Below are 19,018 nucleotides of genomic sequence, written 5' to 3'. Positions count from 1 at the left end.
ATGATAAGAACTTAAAAGCAGTCACAGTAAAAAGAGAGATCAACTTAAGTGAAATACTATTATACCATATTCCTATAAGAATCTGAAGAAAGATTTCAAAAATACTAAAATAATAGTATGCAGAATTTTCCCTGGTTAACATTCTCTAACAGAACATATAGAGTTTTTTTTTTTTAATACTGTATCTTTTTGGACACATAGAGTATATGGATCTATATAATATGTTTTGGCCAATGCATACATAAAAAAAATTACATTAGGGCTACCCTGGTGGTGCAGTGGTTGAGAGTCCACCTGCCAATGCAGGGGACGCGAGTTCGTGCCCCGGTCCAGGAGGATCCCACATGCCACGGAGCGGCTGGGCCCGTGAGCCATGACCGCTGAGCCTGTGCATCCAGAGCCTGTGCTCCACAACGGGAGAGGCCCCAACAGTGAGAGACCTGTGTACCTCAAAAAAACCCAAAAAACCAAAACCTCTCTTTTTTGCCTTCACCTGGCCCTTAGTAACCATCATTCTATTTTCTGCTTCTATGAATTTGAATATGCTAAATACCCCATATAATCTGAATCATACAATATTTGGCCTTTGCATCTGGCTTATGTCACTTAGCATAAATTAGGCTTCAAAATTCATTCATGTTGTAGCATATTTCATAATTTCATTCCTTTTTAAGGCTGATAAGTGTTCCATTGTATGTATATACCACATTTAGTTTATCCTTTCATTTATTGATGACACTTAGATTGTTTCTACATTTTAGCTATTGTGAATAATGCTGTTATGAGTATTGGTGTACTAACGTCTGTTCTCGTCCCTGCTTTCAAATTTTTTGTGTATATACTTAGAAGTGGACTTGCTGAATCCTATGGTAATTCTAATTTCATTTTTTGAGGGACTCTCATACTGTTTTGCACAGTAACTACACCATTTTACATTCCTCCAGCAATATATGTGTTCTAATTTTTGTGAATCCACAACAATCCTTGCTATTTTCTTTTTTCTATTTTTTTTGTAATAGTCATTGCAGTGGATGTGGGTGGAGCCTCATTGTAGTTTGATTTGAATTTCTCTAATTATTTGTGATTTTGAGCATATTTTCATGGTTAATGCTCATCTATATGTCTTCTTTAGAGAAATGTCTTTCCAACTCCTTTGCCCATTTTTTTTAAATTGGGTTGTTTGCTTGCTTTTTTTGGTTGGTGTCATTGAGTTGTAAGAGTTCTTTACAGGGCTTTGTGACCACCTAGAGGCATTGGATAGAGAGGATGGGAGGGAGATACAAGAGGGAGGAGATATGGGGATATATGTAAACATATAGCTGATACACTTTGTTATAAAGCAGAAACAAACACACCATTGTAAAGCAATTATACTCCAATAAAGATGTTAAAAAAAAGAGTTCTTTACATACTCTGGATATAAACATCTTATCAAATACATAATTTGCAAATATTTACCCCATTCTATGGGTTGCCTTTCCACTTTCTTGATATAAGAATGCACAGAAAGTTTTTTCTTTTTTATTTGATGAATTCTAATTTGTCTATTTTATCTTTGTTGCCTGTGCTTTTGGTGTCATAGCCAATAAATCATTGCCAAATTTAATGTCATGACTTGGGAATATATATGTTTTACAAAGCTCCTGAGGGTTTTTTACTGATATATTGGGTTTAAGGTTTATTGGTGATATATTAAGAAAAATTATAGCTTTAAATTTCACTCCCACAAGATTAAAAAACATTATCTGTAAAGACTCTCTAATGTTCAAATCAGAAACACCTGAGGCCTATGACTCTCATAGGCAATGCCAAATTTTAACTTCTATTTAGCATGTATGAATTTCTTATAATAATATAATAAGATTCAAGATATATGCTTAACCTCACAAATATACATCCACTCATTGATAAATGCAAAAAACATTTATTGGTGGTCTGCTGTGTACTAGTATCTATAGTGGGTTGGGGATAAAAGTGACAAAAAAATTACCCTTATATTTTAGAGGGGAAGATAGACAAATACAGCAGTGTAGAAAAGTTATTAAAAGCATAGACTTTGACTGTAGGTTCCTTGGGTCCAGCTGGAGTTCTGCCACTAACTTGTTTCCTTATCTTGGGAAAGTTACTTAAGCTGTCTGTGTTGCAGTTTCCTTATCTAAAAAATTGAGGCTAATAAAAAGTACCTAGTTCAATGTGGATTTATGAAGATAAATGAATTACTATGTACAAATTATTTAGAGTAGTGCTTGGTGCATTAGCACTAAGTACTTGACATCATTAGCATTTAAAATATGGTTTGATTAGTGCTATGAAATATGGGAACATCACAAAGAGATACAATCCAACTCTGACTTGTTGGTAGTGAGGGCTTGGTCAAAGGGAGCTTCTTGGAGAATGTAAGGTTAGAATTCAAGTTTGAGGGATGACTAGGAATTTGATGAGGGGGAAGGGAAATGGACAAGAGAATACTTTCTTGGCAGAGAAAACAGTGGAACAGAATGAAAGAGTTTTTATGAAAGCGAAAACTGCATATAATTCTGAATGTATAGAGTGTAAGTTTGTTAGTGAGACAGTAATAACGAAGGGGTAGGTTTGACCCAGAGTATGTCATACCTTGCAGAAGTAGAATACCAGGCAATAAGAGAAATTGTTACACGAGCTAGACAAGCTTTGGTTGAGAACCGGAGCATGAATTTCAGAACCCCTTTGTGTTCTCTTTACTGATGTTTGGGAGATGGGTGAACTATGGTCTCCTGGGTCCTCATGTGGAACAAGAATAGGTTTCAGTGGTTAATGATTTTAAAAAGAACAAAGAATGAAGGAACAAACAACTGTCATGAGGCAAGAGAAGTAAACATAGTAAAGATAAAAAATTAGCCATAAACTCTTCCAGTTCTGTTTCAAAGGTGAAGATCAGCCTGAAGCACTTGAGGTGCAGGATCCAAATCCCCTCAAGCACTCAATCATCTGACTAACTGGAGTCTAAGAAATGATGACGCTGACAATTGCTGACCCTGTGACTTCACTCAACTAAGTGTCAGGATTTTGTCAACCTAGAGCAATCTTTGCCTCATTTTAAGGCTAAAATCTCTGCCTCCCCAGGGTGGGTATCGCTGCCATTTTTGAACATGCAATGTATGTTTGAGAATATTGTCACTCTGCTCAAGCACGTCTAGATATCCACCTTTACATGGAAGATTACACTCACCCTTTCATGAATAAGCATGCACATTTAGCTTAAAACTTCCCTGATCTTGCTGTTTGGGAAAACAGTGTTTTGAGAGCTATATACCTGTCTCCATACTTGTTACAAGTAATAAATGCTTCTGTTTTAATTAAAAGTACTTTTTGTATTCACTGGCTAACCACCCCAGTGACAGATCCATTGAGTCTGGTAACAAGTTCTACATGAAAGTGGTAGGAACTGCGGCTAAAAAGTTGACAGAGACCTTCAGATTTAGGCATTATATATTCTTAATAAGAAGGTTAAGACTCCTAAAAGCCAAAGTAGTAATGTTTATTTTGAGAAGTAAATTCGACTCACACAATTTTTATTGAATTTGTGTTAAAAGATAAGCATGGGTCCCCAGAACAAGTTTCAGACAAGCATGGGAAGGCATCAAAACATGCATAATTAAAATCAAATAAAATATGTAAATTTTGGTGTTAGGCTTAGAGGAGATAATTACAAGCAAGCAATCTAATTAAGGCCAAATGAGAAAAGAGGAATAGATGAAATTGATATTACACAAAACTTTGATATAGAACCACAGTTTTCCAAGAAAAGGCTGAGAGAATTCCTTGAGAGACTCCTATGAAGGCTATGAAAGTTGATAAAATATTGAATTATTGTATAGACTCTAAACTTGAGACTCATAAGGGTGCTAGAGCAACAAAGAATACTGTTTAGACAAACTTGTAATATCTTTACAGTTACCTTTTTAGTTATCAACTCACACAGGTAAGTTTTTTTTTAATTAGATAGATACAAACATAGTTTTTTATGTATGAGTAATCATATTTATTTGCAGATTTGTCTTATTTGTTATATATATATATATTATGCAGATAAGAAACTTTTGAAGACGTATGCTAATATCTTATTTTTCACTTTTACTCCATTGTGTGCTTCAATAAATTATTTTTCTGCCTATGAATAGAAAGAGGCCAAACAACTATTTATTACAGAGGTTTTATAAGCTTTCCCCTCAATAGGATTGTTTCTTTAGAGATCTTGATGATCTGGGAAACTTTTTCTGTAAAAAAACAGATAGTAAATATTTGAGGCTTTACTACAACTGCTCAACTCTGTCAACTCTGCTTTTGTAACACAAAAGCATCACAGACAGTACATAAAGGAATGGGTGTGGCTCTGTTTCAATAAACTTTAATTATAAAATCATTTGCTAAACTGGATTAGGCCCTTGGACTACAATTTGTTGACCCATGATCTAGTTATATTGGAGTCTCTGGAAATATGACACATATTCAAGAAAAAAATATTTTCACTTGTTATAAGACAGCATTTATTTTAGAACTAAACTGTTATTTGTGGCCCTGTGTGCTAAATATGAGTATAGATATGAATATAGTCTATATTCATTTTTACAATTGTTTGACTTAGTCAATTGTATTGTAGAGGAGGAAAAAAGTTGTTTTTCTACATTCTTGTTTTTTGGCCTGGGGCCTACAAATTAGACTGACAAAAGACAGATTAATAGGAGAAAAGTTACACAAAGTTTGTTTGATGTTAATATTTTAATTTTTTTACATACACAGAGGTCTTCCTAAAAAGAAATGAAGACCCAAAGAAGCAGTTAAACTTGGAAGAGGGACAGGAAGGGGACTTATATAATCATCTTAAAAGGCAATAAATTGTGGAGGAACTAATGGAAGATAAGGGTTATTTACTAATGTTTTGTTTATGCTCACTCATCTCAGTGCCATCTTCAAGTCTGGTGACAAAGTTGTTCTCCTATAAAAGAGAGACACCTTAATGAAGGAAATGTATGTCTGCATTTAGGCCGATAGGAAGTGGGAAGAGAACTTTTCTTGTATCTTTAATTTTTCATTTGCCTTCAGCTCAAAATAATCTTATGCCAATGCAGCAAATTTTGGGGTGGCATATTCTGATCACCTCTATTTCCCCTGTATAAATTTTTACAGGAAATTTTACATATTAAAAGTTGAGTTGATAACTGTGAAGAGAAGTTTCAGTTTAATAGCTGAGTGGTATGAGATCCACAAAGGGAGAGAAGAATATTGATTAGAAGAAAGATGAATAAGCAGAAAAGAACAAATCTAAACACACTTCCCCATATTCTGTTAAAACCAAACTCTCAATCCTGGGAATAGAGTAGTCCAATAAAACTTATGAGCCTCATTTATCTGATGGAAAGTATTAATCTTCTCCTTTAACAGGTGTAAATTAGACACCATTTGTCCTGTCTGATTTACATAGAAGCTGCGTTTTTTACTAAGGATTGTGCAAGCTCCTCCTTGGTCAGGGCTTTGTATACAGGGCACAATGTTGACATAATCAGCAATCAGATTGATTTGCTAATGTGGCCATGGTTTGGAAGACTGGTGTGTGGGGGTGCTGGGTTTGTCCTTGACACGTTGAGAAAATAGTAAGGATTAGTAGGAATATGACACAGTTTGAAAGAGAGTCCATAGCAGAGGGAGACTTACACTGAGACAAGGAACCTCCATTCAGTCCTTCAATAAATGGGGAAAAAGGGGAGAAGGAACAGGCGACAGTTTGTTTAAAAGGTCAAAGAGGTTTTTTTGTTTTTTTTTTCCTGAGGGGAGAGAAGGATTTCAAGGGGAAAAATAATTGGTGGAGATGATGTTCTTGGCAAATATCATCAAAAAGGTTGACCAGAGTCATGATAATGATTAGTGTGGAGTAGTAATATTCATAAACTTTATCTTATGTATAATATTAGAATGAGAGAGTAAGACATAGGGAGAAGGCTGCCAATTTGATCTCTTACCTGCAGTGGGATACAACAGAGCCATCTTTGTTTCTTTATAAAATACAAACAGTACAAATTTTCTTCTAATAATTATTTATCTGTGATGTACAAATTTTGACAATTCATGCTTTCATTATCACTCAGTTTAAAATATTTATTGATTTCTTATGATTCCTTTTGTAAGCCATAGGTTATTTATGAATATGTTATTTCATTTTCTAAATTGTGATATTAACCTATGTTTCCATTATTTTTGATTTTAATGTTACCACAGTTTACTTATCTTTTGGAATTCATGGAGGCTTTCTGTATGACAAAATATGTATTCTATTATTTTAAATATTCTATGTATGCTTGAAAATATTTTCCTGTTTTTTTGTAGGGTTATATGTGTAGACACACACACAAACACACACAGAGTATATATAAAACAGATTTATTTTAGGTTTTTCTACAAGGATGTGTTAAAGTCTCTAATTAAATTGTTGCTTTATCTTTGTTTCTCTGAAGTTTTGTTACTGTTTAGTGAATATATAAAGTCTGCACTGATAAAGGTATATATTTATAATAGATATATCTTCTTGTTCAATTGTTTTGTTTATCATAACAACCTTCCTGTTCCTTTATGTTTTTTTTTGACTACATTCTATTTTTTTCAGATACTTAATAACCCACACTGAGATTTCTTTGTCATATTGCTTGGTATTTCCATTTCTTTTCCTCTATTTTCAAGCATTCTATGTACCTTTATCAACATCCAGTTGGATCCTGTTTCTCTTTTCTCAAAACTATATGTCTTTTTGTTTTATTAATGAGTATATCCCATTTATATTTATTGAAATTGTTGTTGTGTTAGTATATATTTGTCATTTAATTTCACATTTCCATTTAATCATTGATTTTTGCTTTCTTATTTCTTACAAGCATCAGTTTCTCAGGATTAGATTAGTCACAATCTTTGCTTCATTAAAACCTGTCATCATTGTTCCATGCATTGCTCTCTCAATTTATTTGCTCATTTACATTACAATGAATACACATGAGCCAACTCTCCACACTAATCAGAACACTGATACTTGATATCCATCTTTGTGATCATCATATATCTGATCACCCTGACTTCCTTCACTCACGAAAACTAGTATTTGGCCCACTTTTCATCATTTCTGTTAATAAAATCCAAGAAAAATTCCCCATCACCTCTCATCTAAATTCCTGCAGTGGTTTCCTAACTAATTTCACTGTATCTACTCTTGTCCAAAACAAATTAGTTTTCCACACTGCAGGCAGAGTGAGTTTTATAAAATGCAAATCTGATTTTTTTTCCCACTTAAAATCTTTCAATAATTTTCAATTGTTTCTTAGACTAAAAAACAATATCCTTATCATGGCTTGCAAGACCTTGTTTGATTGGTCTCTCTCTTTCTCCAGCCTTGTCTTTTACCATACACCTCCTTTGTCTCTGAGCACTAGTCACACAGGTGCTTATTCAGTCTCTCAATCTATACTTCCTTCTAATACAAATTAAGATGAGGAATTTTATAACAATTCAAAAGAAGAGAATAATAGAAATTATGAAAATTTGATTTTAGACTAAAGCTTTCTGAAGCATTTATTATTTCTGCCATGTAAATTTTAAAATTTTATTTATTTATTTATTTACCTTATAAACACCTTTATTACATGTATATTGTACACATACATGTATCTGTTCTTTTTCAAATTATTTTCCCATTTAGGTTGTTACAGAATACTGAGCAGAGTTCCCTGTGCTGTACAGTAGGTCCTTGTTAGTTACCTATACTATATATAGTAGTGTGTATATGTCAATCCCAAACTCCCAATTTATCCCTCTCCCCTCCATACCTTTCCCTTTTGGTAACCATAAGTTTGTTTTCCTAAGTCTGTGAGTCTGTTTCTGTTTTGTAAATAAGTTCAGTTGCCATGTAACTTTTCAAAGTAGTCCTTGTGAGGAGCTTCAAAATGGTGGAAGAGTAAGATGCAGAGATCACCCTTCTCTCCACAAATACATCAGAAATACATCTACATGTGGAATAACTCCTAAAGAACACCTACTGAACGCTGGCAGAAGACCTCAAACCTCTCAAAAGGCAAGAAACTCCCCATGTATCTGGGTAGGGGAAAAGCAAAAAGAGAAAACAGTGACAAAATAATAGAGATGGGACTAGCACCAGTGGGAGGAAGCTGTGAAGGAGGAAAGGTTTCCACACAATAGGAAGCCCCTTTGCGGGGGGAGACTGCAGGTGGCGGAGGGGGGAAGCTTCGGCGCCACGGAGGAGAGCACAGAAACAGGGGTGCAGAGGGCAAAAAGGAGAGATTCCCGCACATAAGATCAGTGTTGACCAGCACTCACCAGCCCTGGCAGGTGTCTCCTCACCTGCCAGGGCGGATGGGGGCTGGCAGCTGAGGCTTGGGCTTCGGAGGTCAGATCCCAGGGAGAGGACTGGGGTTGGCTGCGTGAACACAGCCTGAGGGGGCTAGTGCACCAGAGCTACCTGAGAGGGAGTCCGGGGAAAAATCTGGAGCTGCTGAAGACACAAGAGACTTTTTCTTGCCTCTTTGTTTCCTTGTGTGCAAGGAGAGGGGATTAAGAGTGCTGCTTAAAGGAACTCCAGAGACAGGCACGAGCCATGGCTATCAGCGCGGACCCCAGAGACGAGCATGAGATGCTAAGGCTCCTGCTGCAGCCACCAAGAAGCCTGTGTGCAAGCACAGGTCACTCCCACACCTCCCTTCACAGGAGCCAGTGCAGTCCGCCACTGCCAGGGTCCCGTGATCCAGGAACAACTTCACAGAGAGAACGCACGGTGTGCCTCAGGCTGGTGCAACATTATGCCAGTCTCTGCCACCGCAGGCTCACCCCGCATCCATAGTCCTCTCTCCCCCTGGCCTGAGTGAGCCAGAGCCCCCAAATCAGCTGCTCCTTTAACCTCGTCCTGTCTGAGCAAAGAACACGTGCACTCAGGTGACCTACACACAGAGGCGGGGCCAAATCCAAAGCTGAACCCCGGGAGCTGAGCAAACAAAGAAGAGAAAGGAAATTTCTCCCAGCAGCCTCAGAAGCAGCAGATTAAAGCTCCACAATCAACTTGATGTACCCTGCATCTGTGGAATACCTGACTAGACAATGAATCATCCCAAATTGAGGAGGTGGACTTTGGGAGCAATTATATATATATATATATATATATATATATACACACATATATATATACACATACATACATACATATATATATATATATTATCTTTTTCTCTTTTTGTGAGTGCGTATAGTATAGCTTTGCTTTTACCATTTTTCCTAGGGTTCTGTCTGTCTGATTTTCCTTTTCTTATTACTTAAAATTTTTTTTTCTTAATGATTATTTTTTATTTTGATAACTTTATTTTATTTTATCTTCTTTCTTTCCTTCATGTTTTTCTCCCTTTTATTCTGAGCTGTGTGAAGAACAGGCTCATGGAGCTCCAGCCATGTGTCAGGGCAGTGCCACTGAAGTGGGAGAGCCAAGTTCAGGACACTGGTCCACAAGAGACCTCCCAGCTGCACGTAATATCAAAGGGGGAAATCTTCCAGAGATCTCCACCTCAACACAAAGACCCATCTCCACTAAATGACCAGCAAGCTACAGTGCTGGACACCCTATGCCTAACAACTAGCAAGAACAGGAACACAACCCCATCCATTAGCACAGAGGCTGCCTAAAATCATAATAAGCCACAGACCCCAGAACACACCACAAGACACAGTCCTGCCCACCAGAAAGGCCAGATCCAGCCTCATACACCAGAACACAGGCATTAGTCTCCTCCTCCAGGAAGTCTACACAACCCACTGAACCAAACTTAGCCACTGGGGACAGACACCAAAAACAAAGGGAACTAAGATCTTGCAGCCTGCAAAATGGAGCCCCAAACACAGTAAGTTAAGCAATATGAGAAGACAGAGAAACACAGAAGATGAAGGAGCAGGCAAAAACACACCAGACCTAACAAATGAAGAGGAAATAGGCAGTCTACCTGAAAAAGAATTCAGAATAATGATAGTAAAGATGATCCAAAATCTTGAAATACAATGGAGAAAATGCAAGAAACGTTTAACATGAACCTAGAAGAACTAAAGAGCAAAGAACAGTGATGAACAACACAATAAATGAAATTAAAAGTTCCATAGAAGGGATCAATAGCAGAATAACTAAGGCAGAAGAACGGACAAGTGACCTGGAAGACAAAATAGTGGAAATAACTAATGCAGAGCAGAATAAAGAAAAAAGAATGAAAAGATCTGACAACATTCTCACAGATCTCTGCGACAACTTTAAACACACCAACATTCGAATTATAGAAGTCCCAGAAGAAGAAGAGAAAAAGAAAGGGACTGAGAAAATATTTGAAGATATTATAGTTGAGAATTTCCCTAATATTGGAAAGGAAATAGTTAATGAAGTCCAGGAAGCAAAGAGAGTCCCATAATAGATAAATCCAAGGAGAAACATGTCAAGACACATATTAATGAAACTATCAAAAATTAAATACAAAGAACAAATATTAAAAGCAGCAAGGAAAAAAAAAAAACACCAAATAATACACAAGGGAATCCCCATAAGGTTAACAGCTGATCTTTCAGCAGAAACTCTGCAAGCCAGAAGGGAGTGGTAGGACATATTTAAAGTGATGAAGGAGAAAAAGCTACAACCAAGATGATTCTACACAGCAAAGATCTCATTCAGATTTGAAGGATAAATTAAATCCTTTATAGACAAGCAAAATCTCAGAGAATTCAGCACCACCACACCAACTTTACAACAAATGATAAAGGAACTTCTCTAGGCAGGAAATACAAGAGAAGGAAAAGACCTACAGTAAAAAACTCAAAACATTTAAGAAAATGGTAATAGGAACATACATATTGATAATTACCTTAAATATAAATGGATTAAATGCTCCAACCAAAAGACATAAATTGTCTGAATGGAAACAAAAAAAAAGACCTGTATATATGCTGTCTACAAAACACCTACTTGAGACCTAGGGACACATACAGACTGAAAGTGAGGGGATGGAAAAGGATATTCTATGCAAATGGAAATCAAAAGAAAGCTGAAGTAGCAATTCTCATATCAGACGAAATAGACTTTAAAACAAAGACTATTACAAGAGACAAAGAAGGACACTACATAAAGATCAAGGGATCAATCCAAGAAGAAGATACAACATTTGCAAATATTTATGCACCCAACATAGGAGCTCCTCAATATATAAGACAAATACTACAGCCATAAAAGGGGAAATCAACAGGAACTCAATCATAGTAGGGGACTTTAACACCCCACTTTCACCAATGGACAGATCATCCAAAAGGAAAATAAATAAGGAAGCACAAGCTTTAAATGATACATTAAACAAGATGGACTTAATTGATATTTATAGGACATTCCATCCAAAACCAACAGAATACACATTTTTCTCAAGTGCCTATGGAACATTCTCCAGGATAAATCATATCGTAGGTCACAAATCAAGCCTTGGTAAATATAAGAAAATTGAAATTGTATCAAGTACTTTTCCAACCATGCTATGAGACTAGATATCAATTACAGGAAAAAGCTGCAAGAAATACAAACACATGGAGGCTAAACAACACACGACTTAATAACCAAGAGATCACTGAAGAAATCAAAGAGAAAATCAGAAAATACCTAGAAACAAATGACAATGAAAATACAATGACCCAAAATCTATTGGATTCAGCAAAAGCAGTTTTAAGGGTGAAGTTTATAGTAATACATTCCTACCTTAAGAAACAAGAAACATCTCAAATAAACAACCTAACCTTACACCTAAAGCAATTAGAGGAAGTAGAACAAAAAGACCTCAAAGTTTAGCAGAAGGAAAGAAATCAAAAAGATCAGATCAGAAAAAAATGAAAGAAAAAATGAAGGAAACGATAGCAAAGATCAATAAAACTAAAAGCTGTTTTTTTGAGAAGATGCACAAAATTGATAAACCATTAGCCATTGTTATCAAGAAAAGATGGGAGAAGATTCAAATCAATAGAATTAGAAATGAAAAAGGAGAAGTAACAAGCGACACTGAAGAAATACAAAGGATCATGAGAGATTACTACAAGCAACTATATGCCAATAAAATGTACACCCTGGAAGAAATGCACAAATTCTTAGAAATGCACAACATTCCGAGACTGAATCAGGAAGAAATAGAAAATATGAACAGACCAATCACAAGCACTGAAGTTGAAACTGTGATTATAAATCTTCCAACAAACAAAACCCAGGACCAGATGGCTTCACAGGAGAATTCTATCAAACATTTAAGGAAGAGCCAACACCTACCCTTCTAAAATTCTTTAAAAACATAGCAGAGGAAGGAACACTCCCAAACTCATTCTTAGAGGCCACCATCTCTCTGATACCAAAGCCAAAGATGTCACAAACAAATACAACTACAGGCCAGTATCACTGATGAACATAGATGCAAAAATCCTCAACAAAATACTAGCAAACAGAATCCGAGACCACATTAAAAGGGTCATACACAATGATCAAGTGGGGTTTATTCCAGGAATGCAAGGATTCTTCAATATACGCCAATCAGTCAACGTGATACACCATATTAACAAATTGAGGGAGAAAAACAATATAATCATTTCAATAGATGCAGAGAAAGCTTTTGACAAAATCCAACACCGACTTATGATGAAAAAACTTCAGAAAGCAGGCAGAGCGGGAACTTTCCTCAACATAATAAAGGCCATATATGACAAAACCACAGCCAACATCATCCACAATGGTGAAATCTGAAACCATTTCCACTACGATCAGGAACAAGACAAGGTTGCCCACTCTCACCAATATTATTCAACATAGTCTTGGAAGTTTTAGCCACAGCAATCAGAGAAGAAAAATAAAAAAAAGGAATCCAAGTCAGAAAAGAAGAAGTAAACCTGTCACTGTTTGCAGATGACATGATACTATCCATAGAGAATCCTCAAGATGCTACCAGAAAACTACTAGAGCTAATCAATGAATTTGGTAAAGTAGCAGATAACAAAATTAATGAACAGAAGTCTCTTGCATTCCTACACACTGATGATGAAAAATCTGAAAGTGAAATTAAGAAAACACTCACATTTACAAATACAACAAAAGGAATAAAGTATTTAGGAATAAACCTACTTAAGGAGATGAAATACCTGTGTGCAGAAAATTATAAGACACTGATGAAAGAAATTAAAGATGATATAAATAGATGGAGAGATGCACCATGTTCTTAGATTGGAAGAATCAACATTGTGAAAATGACTCTACTACCCAAAGCAATCTAGAGATTCAATACAATCCTTATCAAACTACCACTGGAATTTTTCACAGAACTAGAACAAAAAATTTCACAATTTGTATGGAAACACAAAAGACCCCGAATAGCCAAAACAATCTTGAGAAAGAAAAATGGAGCTAGAGGAATCAGGCTTCCTGACTTCAGACTATATTACAAAGCTACAGTAATCATGACAGTATGGTACTGGCACAGAAACAGAAATATAGATCAATGGAACAGGATAGAAATCCCAGAGATAAACCCACACACATATGGTCAACTTATCTTTGATAAAGAAGGCAAGAATATACAGTGGAGAAAAGACAGCCTCTTCAATATGTGGTGCTGGGAAAACTGGACAGCTACATGTAAAAGAATGAAATTAGAACACTCCCTAACACCATACACAAAAATAAACTCAAAATGGATTAAAGACCTAAATGTAAGGCCAGACACCATCATACTCTCAGAGGAAAACATAGGCAGAACACACTATGACATAAGTCACAGTAAGATCCTTTTTGACCCAACCCCTTGAGAAATGGAAATTAAAAAATAAAATATGGGACCTAATGAAACTTAAAAGCTTTTGTAAAACAAAGGAACCCATAAACAAGACAAAAAGACAACCCTCAGAATGGGAGAAAATATTTGCAAATGAAGCAACTGACAAAGGATTAATCTCCAAAACATACAAGCAACTCATTCAGCTCAATATCAAAAAAACAAACAACCCAATCCAAAAATGGGCAGAAGACCTAAATAGACATTTCTACAAAGAAGATAAACAGATTGCCAACAAACACATGAAAGAATGCTCAACATCACTAATCATAAGAGAAATGCAAATGAAACTACAATGTGATATAATCTGACACCTGTCAGAATGGCCATCATCAAAAAACCTACAAACAATAAATGCTGGAGAGGGTGGGGGGAAAAGAGAACCCTCCTGCACTTTTGGTGGGAATGTAAATTGATATAGCCACTATGGAGAACAGTATGGAGTTTCCTTAAAAATGTAAACATATAACTACCATACGACCCAATAATCCCACTACTTGGCATGTACCCTGAGAAAACCATAAATCAATAAGAGACATGTACCAAAATGTTCATTGCAGCTCTTTTTACAATAGCCAGGATGTGAAAGCAACCTAAGTGTCCATCAACAGAAGAATGGATAAAGAAGATGTGGCACATATGTACAATGGAATATTACTCTGCCATAAAAAGGAATGAAACTGAGTTATTTTTAGTGAGGTGGTTGGACCTAAAGTCTGTCATACAGAGTGAAGTAAGTCAGAAAGAGAAAAGCAAATACCGTATGGTAGCAAACATATAGGGAATCTAAAAAAAAAAGAAAAAAGAAAAAAAATGATCAGAACAACCTAGGGGCAAGACGGGAATAAAGATGCAGACCTACTGTAGAATGGACTTGAGGACATGGGTAGGGGGAAGGGTAAGCTGTTACAAAGTGAGAGAGTGGCATGGACATATATATACACTACCAAATGTAAAATAGATAGCTAGTGGGAAGCAGCCGCATAGCACAGGGAGATCAGCTCAGTGCGTTGTGACCACCTAGACGGTGGGATAGGGAGGGTGGGAGGGAGCAAGATGCAAGAGGGAAGAGATATCGGGACATATGTATATGTATAACTGATTCACTTTGTTATTAAGCAGAAACTAACACACCATTGTAAAGCAATTATACTCCAATAAATATGTTAAGAAAAAGTTAAATATTATCAGTTAAAAAAAATAGTCCCTGTACTTATATACCTCCTCCTTACTATTCTAAGAACTTCAAATTATCTAATGGAATGTTGTTAATCTTCATAACATCTTACAATATTTGGGAGGATTAGATGTGTAATTCTATTTAGTAGATGAAGCCAGGAAAGGTGAAGTGACATTTTCGAAGTTATATAGTTGTAAGTTTCACATTGGGAACCAGGTTTTCTGACTCTTAGTTGAATGCTCTTTCCAGCTGACCTATCATTATGCTTAAGTATTCTGTAGTATTTTATATTCTCAGAATTCAGGGAATTTCCAAACACGCAGCTGATGTGAAATTTCAATGTTAACCTTAAGTGTTAAAGAATGGGACAAGAAAGTAATTGATTAAAGCAAAACAGGTAATTCTCTTCCAAGAAGAAGGTTAATAGGTGAAAGCATTCACTGTATGGATCTGACTTTGCTTTTATCTTATCTTAAGTTTGACTGATTCACTTCTTCCTATATCAGCCTTCTTCTGTACTTTATTTCACATCTAGGTAGATAATGTACTACCTACTCTCTGGCCATTCCTGTAGAAAAAAACCATAAGAATGGATGAAAATTTGCACTAGTACTTTGGATCCTAATATCTCATGCCTCTGATTTTCCCTATTCATGGTATAGATCCGGTACTACATTTCTCAAGGAATGTAAGAGGAGTTCGGAGAATCCGTAGGCTTGAAGAGAATTTCTAGAAGATGAGGTTGAGTTATAGTAAAATTAAGTTTGATTTATGGAGTTAATTCAAAAAAGATGAGGAGAAAGTCATTATTGTCACACTTATAGAGGAATAAACTAAGTAGAATATTTTTTAAAAGGCACAAAACATGATCAAGAAAAGAGAGTATTTGTCTCAATAAAAAAATAGGAATGATTCATTTTTGACTTTTTACACTTTACTCGTATATGAGAGTGTTTTTTTAACAGATCATACAACCTACTTAAGATATTTAAAATATACCAAAATGAAAATATATCTTTATCTTTTCTTCATCTATAAAATGGAAGAGATAATACCAGACTTTCCTATTTTAACTCACAAGATGCCATGGGAAGCAACTAAGGTGCTAAGAATAAACATGCAAAGTTTTAATGCTTCAAATGAACCTCAGATTGCTATGCCTGCTAAAATGACTTCAAGAATATTTTCAGTGTATGTATGCATTTTCATAGGAGATATCTGAGTAATGACAATCATAACCTCCGATGCATGAGATATTTTTTTATGATTTACTATTAAAGTGGCTTATTTGTGTTATTATTTTTTTCTAGAAAAACTAATTTATAATAAAAATGAAAAAGGAGTACACTAGGTGAAATTATTTCACTTGCTTTAAAAATATTTTTTCATTATAATGTTGTTCATGTTTCTTGTTTTTTTCTTTTTTTTGGTTTCCTCCCTGTTATTTTTTAAACATCTTTATTGGAGTATAATTGCTTTAAAATGGTGTGTTAGTTTCTGCCTTATAACAAAGTGAATCAGTTATACATATACATATGTACCCATATCTCTTCGCTCTTGTGTCTCCCTCCCTCCTACCCTCCCTATCCCACCCCTCTAGGTGGTCACAAAGCACCAAAATGATCTCCCTGTGCTATGCGGTTGCTTCCCACTAGATATCTAGTTTACGTTTGGTAGTGTATATATGTCCATGCCACTGTCTCACTTTGTCACAGCTTACCCTTCCCCCTCCCTGTATCAAGTCCATTCTCTAATAGGTCTGCATCTTTATTCCCGTCTTGCCCCTAGGTTCTTCTGATCATTTTTTTCTTTTTATTTTTATTTTTAGATTCCATACGTGTGTGTTAGCATACGATACTTGTTTTTCTCTTTCTGACTTACTTCACTCTGTATGACAGACTCTAGGTCCATCCACCTCACTACAAATAACTCAGTTTTGTTCCTTTTTATGGCTGAGTAATATTCCATTGTATGTATGTGCCACATCTTCTTTATCCATTCATCTGTTGATGGACACTTAGGTTGCTTCCATGTCCTGGCTATTGTAAATAGAGCTGCAATGAACATTTTGGTATATGTCTCTTTTTGAATTATGGTTTTCTCAGGGTACATGCCCAGTAGTGGGATTGCTGGGTCGTATGGTAGTTCTATTTTTAGTTTTTTTAAGGAACGTCCATACTCTTCTCCATAGTGGCTGTATCAATTTACATTCCCACCAACATTGCAAGAGGGTTCCCTTTTCTCCACAACCTCTCCAGCATTTATTGTTTGTAGATCTTTTAATGATGGCCATTCTGACAGGTGTGAGATGATATCTCATTGTAGTTTTAATTTGCATTTCTCCAATGATTAATGATGTTGAGCATTCTTTCATGTGTCTGTTGGCAATCTCTATATCTTCTTTGTAGAAATGTCTATTTAGGTCTTCTGCCCATTTTTGGATTGGGTTGTTTGTTTTTTTGATATTGAGCTGCATGAGCTGCTTGTATGTTTTGGAGATTAATCCTTTGTCAGTTGCTTCATTTGCAAATATTTTTCTCCCATTCTGAGGGAGAATAATGTTTCAAGTCACCTCTAAATTTCAAAAAATAAGATAACCCTAGATTTTGACATAAAAAATTATGTTTTAAAATAGTTCACAAAATAAACAAATGATTAAACATTGATTGTGATGGAATAATTATATAGAAGGTGATATATTTGAGAAAATATCTGTTATAATCATTTTATTTAAATATTCCAATTAATTCTTGTACACTCCCCAAATCACACTTGAATAATAGGATGCTATTGAGATTTATGCTAAGCCTAGGCAGTCTACATAGTTGGAAGACCATTAAGCATGATATACAGACACCAATAGATATAGTACATAGATTGTATTGTAGTCAGATGCAGTATGTCTGAATTTACAATCATATTTATTTCAAATATGATTTTCACCACAATAAAAATATCAATATATTTTAATATATTAATCAAATAATAGCAACATTCTTGTTCAATGTGAGTTTTAAACCAGTCACAACCCCACCTGGAGGATCTTTACAGAGCACCAAAATATCATTAGTTTAAATAGACCTAATTTAGCAGGTAAGTTTCTGCTCATTTTCTACTTTTAGATTTGGTGTTTGCATAGCACAGAAGGAGCAACAATAAATAGAACTCACTAAATAATGTATTTGTTTAGATTCCTTAACTAAAAATATATATTTCCATAATTCATGCAGAGATATATCTCCACTTTCTCCAGACAACTCGTGGCTTAAATATAACAAGTAGAAGAAAATTGATCAAACTCTTAAAACATTAAAGCAAAATAAAATCTGTAGGGGCTTCCTCAAGTAAAATCTGAGATAACGATGATGTAAGGCATGCACTAGTTCTTTAAATATATATGCAACCTGAGAATAGATGATTTGAATACTCATGAATTAGTGGGTGGTAACTTTGAGTTAGTGTATTAGATATTAGATTCAGCAAGTTATATATCTAATTTAGAAGGTTATCTTCTGGTTCATAGGGTGATGTATCACATTCAAGCAGGACATCTAATTTAGCAGTTTATATAACTTACTCAATACATGATACACCTGATAAAGAAGGTGATCTGTTTAATTCAACAGCTAGTATATCAGTTTCAAAATGTGATGTGATTTTTTCAGTAAGGAATTAACTTTACTCATAACTGATTTATCTATTTTAGCATGAAATATGCCATGTTCTGTAAGTTATTTATTTATATGGAATATGAATTTTATATTAATATAGATTTTCACTGCAAAATAATTCAGAAATTCTTGGATTACTTTGAATCTATTTACTCTATTTTATTCATTTATAAATGGGGTTTGCACAGATCACCCACTTCAGAATAATCAGGAATGCTTTTTATTTTTTTAAATAAATTTATTTATTTATTATTTTATTTTTGTTTGCA

The sequence above is a fragment of the Pseudorca crassidens genome, chromosome X (assembly GCF_039906515.1).
Source record: "Pseudorca crassidens isolate mPseCra1 chromosome X, mPseCra1.hap1, whole genome shotgun sequence".
Classification (NCBI taxonomy): Eukaryota; Metazoa; Chordata; class Mammalia; order Artiodactyla; family Delphinidae; genus Pseudorca; species Pseudorca crassidens.
The sequence above is the reverse complement of the archived record's forward strand: the minus strand, read 5'-3'. Positions refer to the sequence as shown.